General features: G+C 46.7%; 1 protein-coding gene across 4 annotated transcripts in view; it reads right to left on the bottom strand.

The window, feature by feature from the left end:
* The window catches only part of TSSC4 (tumor suppressing subtransferable candidate 4), a 4,597-nt gene extending 2,266 nt beyond the window's left edge, over window positions 1–2,331 (bottom strand). The window contains exons 1-3 of one of the 4 annotated variants that reach the window (XM_027888725.1): window positions 2,213–2,331; window positions 1,856–1,982; window positions 937–1,009 (exon numbers count right to left, since the gene is read on the bottom strand). The gene's annotated coding sequence lies outside the window, so the exon portion shown is untranslated. Of the gene's footprint in view, window positions 1–936; window positions 1,010–1,767; window positions 1,804–1,855; window positions 1,983–2,212 lie in introns of those variants that run through there. The other 3 variants (XM_027888726.1, XM_027888727.1, XM_027888728.1) reach the window with 3 other exon arrangements.
* Window positions 2,332–7,194: the final 4,863 nt, after the last annotated feature.

Here is a 7,194-nt window from a genome sequence, read left to right as displayed (position 1 = left end):
CTTTAGGGATTCCTAAGCAATTTTCCTTCAAATGAAAACGTTATTTAAGGAACAAATGCACATTAAAATTAAAGATTTACTCAAGACTGAATACAAGAATATGAAGTAATTAAAAATAGTGCTACAAACCAAATTTCATTGTAGGTCCAATTTCTGAAAGACAAATATAAAGCTTTTGAGCAAATCCGAATCCCACGTAACTGTCTTATTCATCTTCCAAGAGACAGCAATGACCAAATCACACTCTGTGTTTATTCATACGGTATAAATCCACAAAAACACATCCTAATTTCTCACACTTTGATTTGGCCATTATGATACTTTTTTGAATTATACCTTCTGTCCCACCAACCATCATGTTCTGCCTATTGTAAACGACGCTATCACTGACTGAGGCCAGTGGCAGAAACACTACAAAAATATCAGGGCCACGGTTTCAGGTCTGCTTTAATGTGGCATAAAGTACAAGCTCCACTCCTTCCTTGGCTTTAAGCTCTCACGTCATTGCTAGATTCCAGGAATCAGAAAACAAGCCAGCTCAAGAAATCAATCCCATTGAATTGAGAAAACTAATCGCACATGCCACGCTTGGACATGGAAACAAGGGGAGACCGCAACCATGGGCCTCCAAGAGCAGGCCCTTCATTCAGTAAATGACAGCATGATTTGAGGTCTGACTTTCAGGAGCGGCTGGAATACCTGACACTGCCACCTGCCAGAAGGGAACCTTGCTGAACTGAGCCTGTCAATGGCCATGCTATCACTCGCTGGGCAACAGGAAACAAGAGTTGGCAAACACACACTTTGGTTCAACTCACAGAAACGTGAATTATGAAAACAGTTCTAATATAGTATTAGAATAAGCTCAGCTACCTAATTATAGGTTTTTCTGAAACGATGCAGTAAACAGACATGGAAAGTCTGTGAGTCACTCACTTTCTCTTGAGACTGAGTCAGCTTCCCCTCCTGAGGGTCAGTTAAAGCCACCAAAGATCTCAGCACTTCCACCCTAGAAAACAAACATTTCCATCAAGATACTGGAAATGTAGTTTTAAAAAAAGTTTCAAAAATAATTCCTTCCCTCTGAATCATCCAAAGCTGAAGAACTGGGTTCTAAATCTGAAACAAACTCATGCTGGTTTTAAAGTCTGCAGATATTCCTGGATTTTTGGCAAAAGAGCGACACACAGCCTAATAAAGTAGGCTCCACTGTATTTACTCAGTCTCCACATTCGCACTGCCAACTTTATTCTGTAAAACAGAAGGTTTTTTTTAAAAATCAAAACATAATTTGCATGTGCAGAAAGCCATTACTAAATAAACAGTATTAAATGTAGTTAAGAAAACAAAAAAATAATAGTTATGAGTTGCCACTACGAAGTGCTGCTAAGTATTAAAGCCATAGGTAGCACAGAGTCCTGTTTTCAGACAAATGTTGTGTTTGCAGTTAGGGCCAGATTCTCACAAAGCATAAAACATAAAGAATCTTCTGAAGAACCCAACAGACCAAGTGCTGTGTTCCATGTGTGGAAAGTGTGGTGTCTTTGACAAAAGGGATCTGATGACTGCCTTTGACAACACTGCACACTCCATGTATGTAAAATAATCTTCCTAAAATGATAGTCTTTGGAACACGTGAAAAGTAACAACTACAACTCAGAAGAGGTACCGAAGCACATAACTAACTAAAACAGCTGTTTTCAGATGGCAGTAAAAGTGTTCATCGTCAGCTGAGAATCAGGATATCTCTTGTCCGAGGGCACTTACACAGAAAGGAAAAATTCTGCTCCTAAGATGTTTTAGCCTTTACAACGTCAGTAGCCAAACATACTAGCCCTTACACCACACCACTCACAGGTCTGTCACGGTGAGGTGATCACAGCACGACTCGGAGAGGATGGCGTCTCTCCGCATGGGAAAGTCCCCATTGGGCTCTTCCATCCTGGTCTCGCTCAAACAAGCTCTGTGCGTCTTCCTGCAGCCTGTGAGGAGAACGGAGAACCCCGTCACCCCAAACCACAGCCACGGGCCCAGCGCTCTTCCTGGGCCGGGATGCCGCTGGATACAAAGCGCCCCCACCCCACAAGCCCTTCTCGCTGGCCTCTGCGCCCTCCCGCTCCCGCCGCGCACGGGGGCCGCCATCCCACCCCGCCCGCCCGGGCAGACGGCGCGAACCGCCGGGGAAGGGAAAGGAAGGGGGATCGCCCCGTACCCCGACACCGCACGGGCCCACCGTCTTTCACAGCAGCCTTCCCGTCTCTCCCGCTCCGCCCACGGCCAGCGGCGTGCCGGGACAGCGAGTCCCGGCCGGCAGCCACGGGGCGGCCAAAGAGGCAGCGGGACCACAGCTCCCGGCGGGGAGAGCGGTGCGGAAGGGGAGGGAGTCGCCGCTCCGTCCCCGCTCCCCCTCTCGCCGCGCTCCTGGGAGTTGTAGGCGCCCGCTTTTCCCCCAGCGGGGGGACATTTTGAGTGCGAATTGGTGGGGCGAGAGGGGGCTGAGCGACTACAGCTCCCAGGGCGCACCGCGCCGCCCGACATTTCGCAGCCCGTGCGGGGCCGGGCTCGGGGCTCGGGGCTCGGTTCGGGGCCCCCGGCGGGCCGGGGGGGGCCGGCGGGGTAGGGTACGGCACCCCCGCTTCCCTCCGCAGTGTGGAAAAAAGACGTCACGGCCTTTGTTCTCATCGGAAAAGCAGGGCTTGGCCACAACGAACACTTCAAAGGAAGTGTCTGTGGTTTTTGTTTTGTTTTGTTTTGTTTTGTGTTTCTTTGTGTGGTGTTCTTTTTTTTTTTTTTACCTTCTTACATGTTTATTTTCAAAACAGAAAACCCCAAGTCACTCGAGGCATAAAACCATTATCCATAACAAAATAATAATAATAAAAAAAAAGTTTCCACTCTCCGTCCCAGAACATTTTTTGTGCCTGTGTCAAGAAATGGAGCTCTATCTGAAAATGTTTTATTGGTGTTGGCCAAAGAGGCTTGACCTTTTTTTTTTTTTTTTTTTCCCCTTATTTCAGCAAAAAGTTTAAATTTTCAGCACAAATACATTTCCCCAGTGGCTGCAGTGTTCAGCTTGTTTTCCCTATGTTTAGGAAAAAGTATTTGGTGTGCCAGGGGAGGTTGTGGCTGTGGAGGCTTCACTGGCTCCTTTCGAGCCGGGCTTTACTGTGAGTCACCCGTAATATAAACTGCAGCCACTTCATGTGCATCCTCCGTTTTTAAATACATACTTTTGCCTGCTGGAGTGTTGCTAATTACAATAATTTATGAGACAAGGGCTGTGTTTGGAATACATTTGGCAGCAATGATGAGGTTAGTGCAAAATGTCTTCCATCTAGCTGAAGCCATGCTGTAGTTTTAAAACAACAGTTTTAGAGGTGTTTCCCCATTTAGCGACCCTATTTTTTTAATGTATACACATATGGTAGTATGGTCGCTAGAATTCAAAGGGGTTCTCGGAGGGAAGAAAGGAAAACATGAGTCTTTTTAGTAGGTGAGCAGAAATGGAAAGGAGAAAGGCAGTAAACAGGCAAAGGCAGTGAAGAGTAAAATTCAAGTAGAGACTACCAGTGTTGTGTAACAGTGTCTAGTGTGCTGGGGACAGAGCAGGAATGAGTCCCTGAATGTAGTAAGGAGCAGGCAAGAAAAGGATGTGGAGTAAACAGTCGCATGCCCCATTTCTGTAAGGCTAGAGACAAGCAGGGTACATCATAGACTGGTGCAAACAATGGCACTGTTTCTTGTTTTGAACCCTGGTTCTGTGTTAGATCAGGGGCTCAGAGGGGCAGAAGAGGGCAACACCACCTCGCTATATCACATGGGGATGATGTGTGTGCCTTCAGTGACAGGCCGTATTCCTTCATTTCCATTTTTTGCCTCGATGCCATGTATATTGATAGCGAAGGTCACCTTTGGAAGCTGAATGTACCCTTTTCCTCCTTCCTGTTTTTTTATTCAGAAGATTTAGTATTGCACACTGCAGAGAACGGGGGACGAGCTGCTCATTCTCTGGTGGCTGAGGACAAGACATCTTGCAGCAGTGGATATACTGGTGTGTTGGGATTTTCGCTATTGCTTGGCGACAGCTGAAATAAAAATAATGAGTCAGAGTCTGAAGACGAACAGATGGTAAAGCATTTTCCCCTTCCTGGCCTGAACTGAGGTGGCTTGAAGACGGTTGGGGGCTGGAAGGTGGATCTGAGCTGCAGCACCGAACATCATCCAAATGAGCGGGTTGTATCCAGTGAGTGGGCTCCAAGGGGCCACTCAGTCACAGAGATGGCCTCATGTGCCTGCAGGAAGCCAGAGCGTCCCTGGGTGTGGGGGTGGCATGTGCAAATGCGCACCAGCCTCAGCCCCGGTACCGGCGCCTCCTGCTCCTGTCTTGCAAATAAATCTGTTGTTTGGCCCCCATCCGGTGACTGTTTCCGCTGCTCCCTGGCAGTCTCCTGCTGCTGCTCCTGTGCTCAGAGCTTGGGGTAGGCGCCTGGCAGGGACTCCTGGCCCCTCTCCTTGCAGCTGTAGGAAAGCGGCAGGAGATTCCCCAGCAGCCACACAGATCCTACAAGCCAGACAGAGCAATAAGATGTATTTTCACTGTCTCCTGCATCTGGAAGGAGTATGGAGGTTAGTCAGACATGGCCACATGCAGCTGATGGTAGAGCTCCTGGGGGAAGGTGGGGAGGCAAAGGATTATTTTACTGCAGGCAAAAAGGAAAAGCAGAGTCATGACCACCGCATCCTTCTCTGCTGGGAGAAGGCAGTCACACCAAGCCAGACTGGTACAGGCTGAAGGAAATAATTGAGTTGCCCTGTCCCATTTGCCAGAAGGAAATCCTACAAATGGCCTTGAAATCCCCTGTGGGCCATTTCCAGAATCCAGCGCTTGACACCACCTCTCTTCTACAATAAGCTCTGCTTACCTGTTTTACTTTGCATGTTCATTTGGTCCTGTTTCACCTGAAAGCAGGTTTAATTTATTCCTGTGCTGTTTACCCATGTTGGTGCAATTTTCCCATAAGGTAACTACATAAAATTAGTTCCTGTGGAGTGACTTTTATTGCAGGTGGGCTATGAAGGTCTTTATCAACTTGATTCTTCACAATAACAGTGGTATTGTCAGCCTATAGAGGACCTGCAGGGAGACCCTGCAACCCCTTTTCTGTTAGAGACATTGCATGTGTGGGAGGGAACTGAAGTCCTTTACGAGCAAAATTAATACTCTCTGCAATTACTTGAATTTTTAAAAGGAAACGAGCAGTTGGGGGTGCCTGTTCATTCTGATTTAGCTTAAGAATATTTGTACTAAAAAAACCCTTCTCTTCATCTTGCTGCTTTTTTCTTTTTCCTGTCGTTGCCCCAGCATGCCTGATACCAACAGCAGTAATGAAGGGCTGAAAGAGGTCGAGGGAACCAGCTGAGGGCCTTGAAGTTTACATTAACAAAAAACTCACAGAACCCTAAAGCTCCCCAGACCTCTTGTTTGAACAAGACCTATGGGAGTTTCATTAACCAACACAACTCTGTAGCCAGCGCCAAGCCTTGCATTTAACAGCATTAGCCCTTGCTGGAGGAAATCTCAGCAGTTTACTCGCAGCCAGCAGACAGGGTGCTGTGTGTGCGCCGTCTCACCTGACCTCTCCGGTACTCAGCAAAGCTGTATTCTGATATGAGGGAACACTCTAGCAAAGCAGGGCCAAGAAACACTTTTTTTTTTAAAAAAAAAAAAGGAAAAGGTGTGATTAATTAGAAATGTTACTTGCAACCACTGGCACTTGAGATGGGCCATCTAAATCCAGTGAGAAACACCAGGCAGTCCGCAGCAGCATGCCTGGTTGCACAATTTATGTACCCTTTAACATATCTGCAAGTGTGAAAACAATGTGGGTTTCAATCACGCAGCAGTTTTAGCATCTAGGAGGTGTTTTCTGTTTGCTCCAGCTCCCTGGGCACTACAATGAAAGCACCAGGCTGCCAGAGTAAGACAAGCTGGATGGCTGAAGAAGTTGCACCAGAACAGCATTTCTGTGTCCTGCTTGGGTTATGCTCCGTGCAAGGTAATGTCATGCTCCCCAGGCTGAAACTGAGGAGTGGCCAGTTAACAATACACAGCCTCTGTCTAGATCAGGTGCTCAGCATAGTACATATGGGACTTGAGATTCGTAGTCTGTGTCTTTACCACTTAATCAAGAGCTGGTCAAGTAGTTAATTGTTTTTCCCCTTCGGCACCCACTGGTGGCAGATGTTTCCTCCTTGGGGGCTGTGTTTCCACTCTTGCGGACTCTCTGGTGCAGCCACAGTTTGTAGCCCTACCACAGCCCTTACAGTGAAAGAGATTGTTGAAACAGTCACCTTTTCTTCAGAACAGTCTTCTCTGTTGTCAGCTGCTTCGCCCTGGGGCTGAAATTCCCTCCTCTCAATTGGAAGGGCCACACAGCCATGCCCAGCACAGGAAACAGTGGTTCTGAGCAGGAATGTGAGCACAGCAACTCACACATCCTTCATCACAGAGCCCAGCAAGCAGAGCTGGCAGAGGGAGGGTGCAGCCAGATCCAGCAGTATAGGTGCTTTCCCCTTCAGAAACCTCCTCCATAAAAAGCTCTGGTATGGGAGAGCTGGCTGGTTTTATATCCTCCTGTGAGAATATTGCAAATCTTAGTTAGAGCTTAGACAACCTCTGATTACAGAATGGAATAAGCAATTTATACATGTTAGTTGCAGCTGTCTTAGTAGGAAACCATTAGGCCCATTGCTACTTAAAAAAACAAACAGTCCAGAAGAGGCTTACGAAACACAGCTCGCCAAAGCAAAAAATACCTTCAAAACTTCTTATTAGAAACAGTAGGGGGATTTAATGAGGAAAAAAAAAAACAACACCAAAAACAAAACAAACCCCCTCCTCCCAAAAAAAATTAAAAACAAAACAGTTTGGGAGGGAGGAGGAAAAGAATTCCACTGGAAAATATCCCAGATTGGTCTTCTTTAGAAAAATTCATGCCTGTGTTTTCATTTTCTGAAAGTTCTTGTTTCGTTTAGAAAAACCCCAAAAAACTTCCTTAGTCATATTCCTAGGCATTGGAATTCTACAGTAAAGTTTCCAGGGACTTTCCAAGTTACTCAGACCTCTGGAGAAAAATGTTAAAGAGAAGCGTAAGCCAGGGTTGTCCATGCAAGATGAGCACAAACAGGCTGCAA

The sequence above is a fragment of the Empidonax traillii genome, unplaced genomic scaffold (assembly GCF_003031625.1).
Source record: "Empidonax traillii isolate 1590-97213 ecotype Southwest subspecies unplaced genomic scaffold, ASM303162v1 scaffold245:size1430315, whole genome shotgun sequence".
NCBI lineage: Eukaryota > Metazoa > Chordata > Aves > Passeriformes > Tyrannidae > Empidonax > Empidonax traillii.
This window is presented reverse-complemented; position numbering and strand designations above follow the sequence as displayed.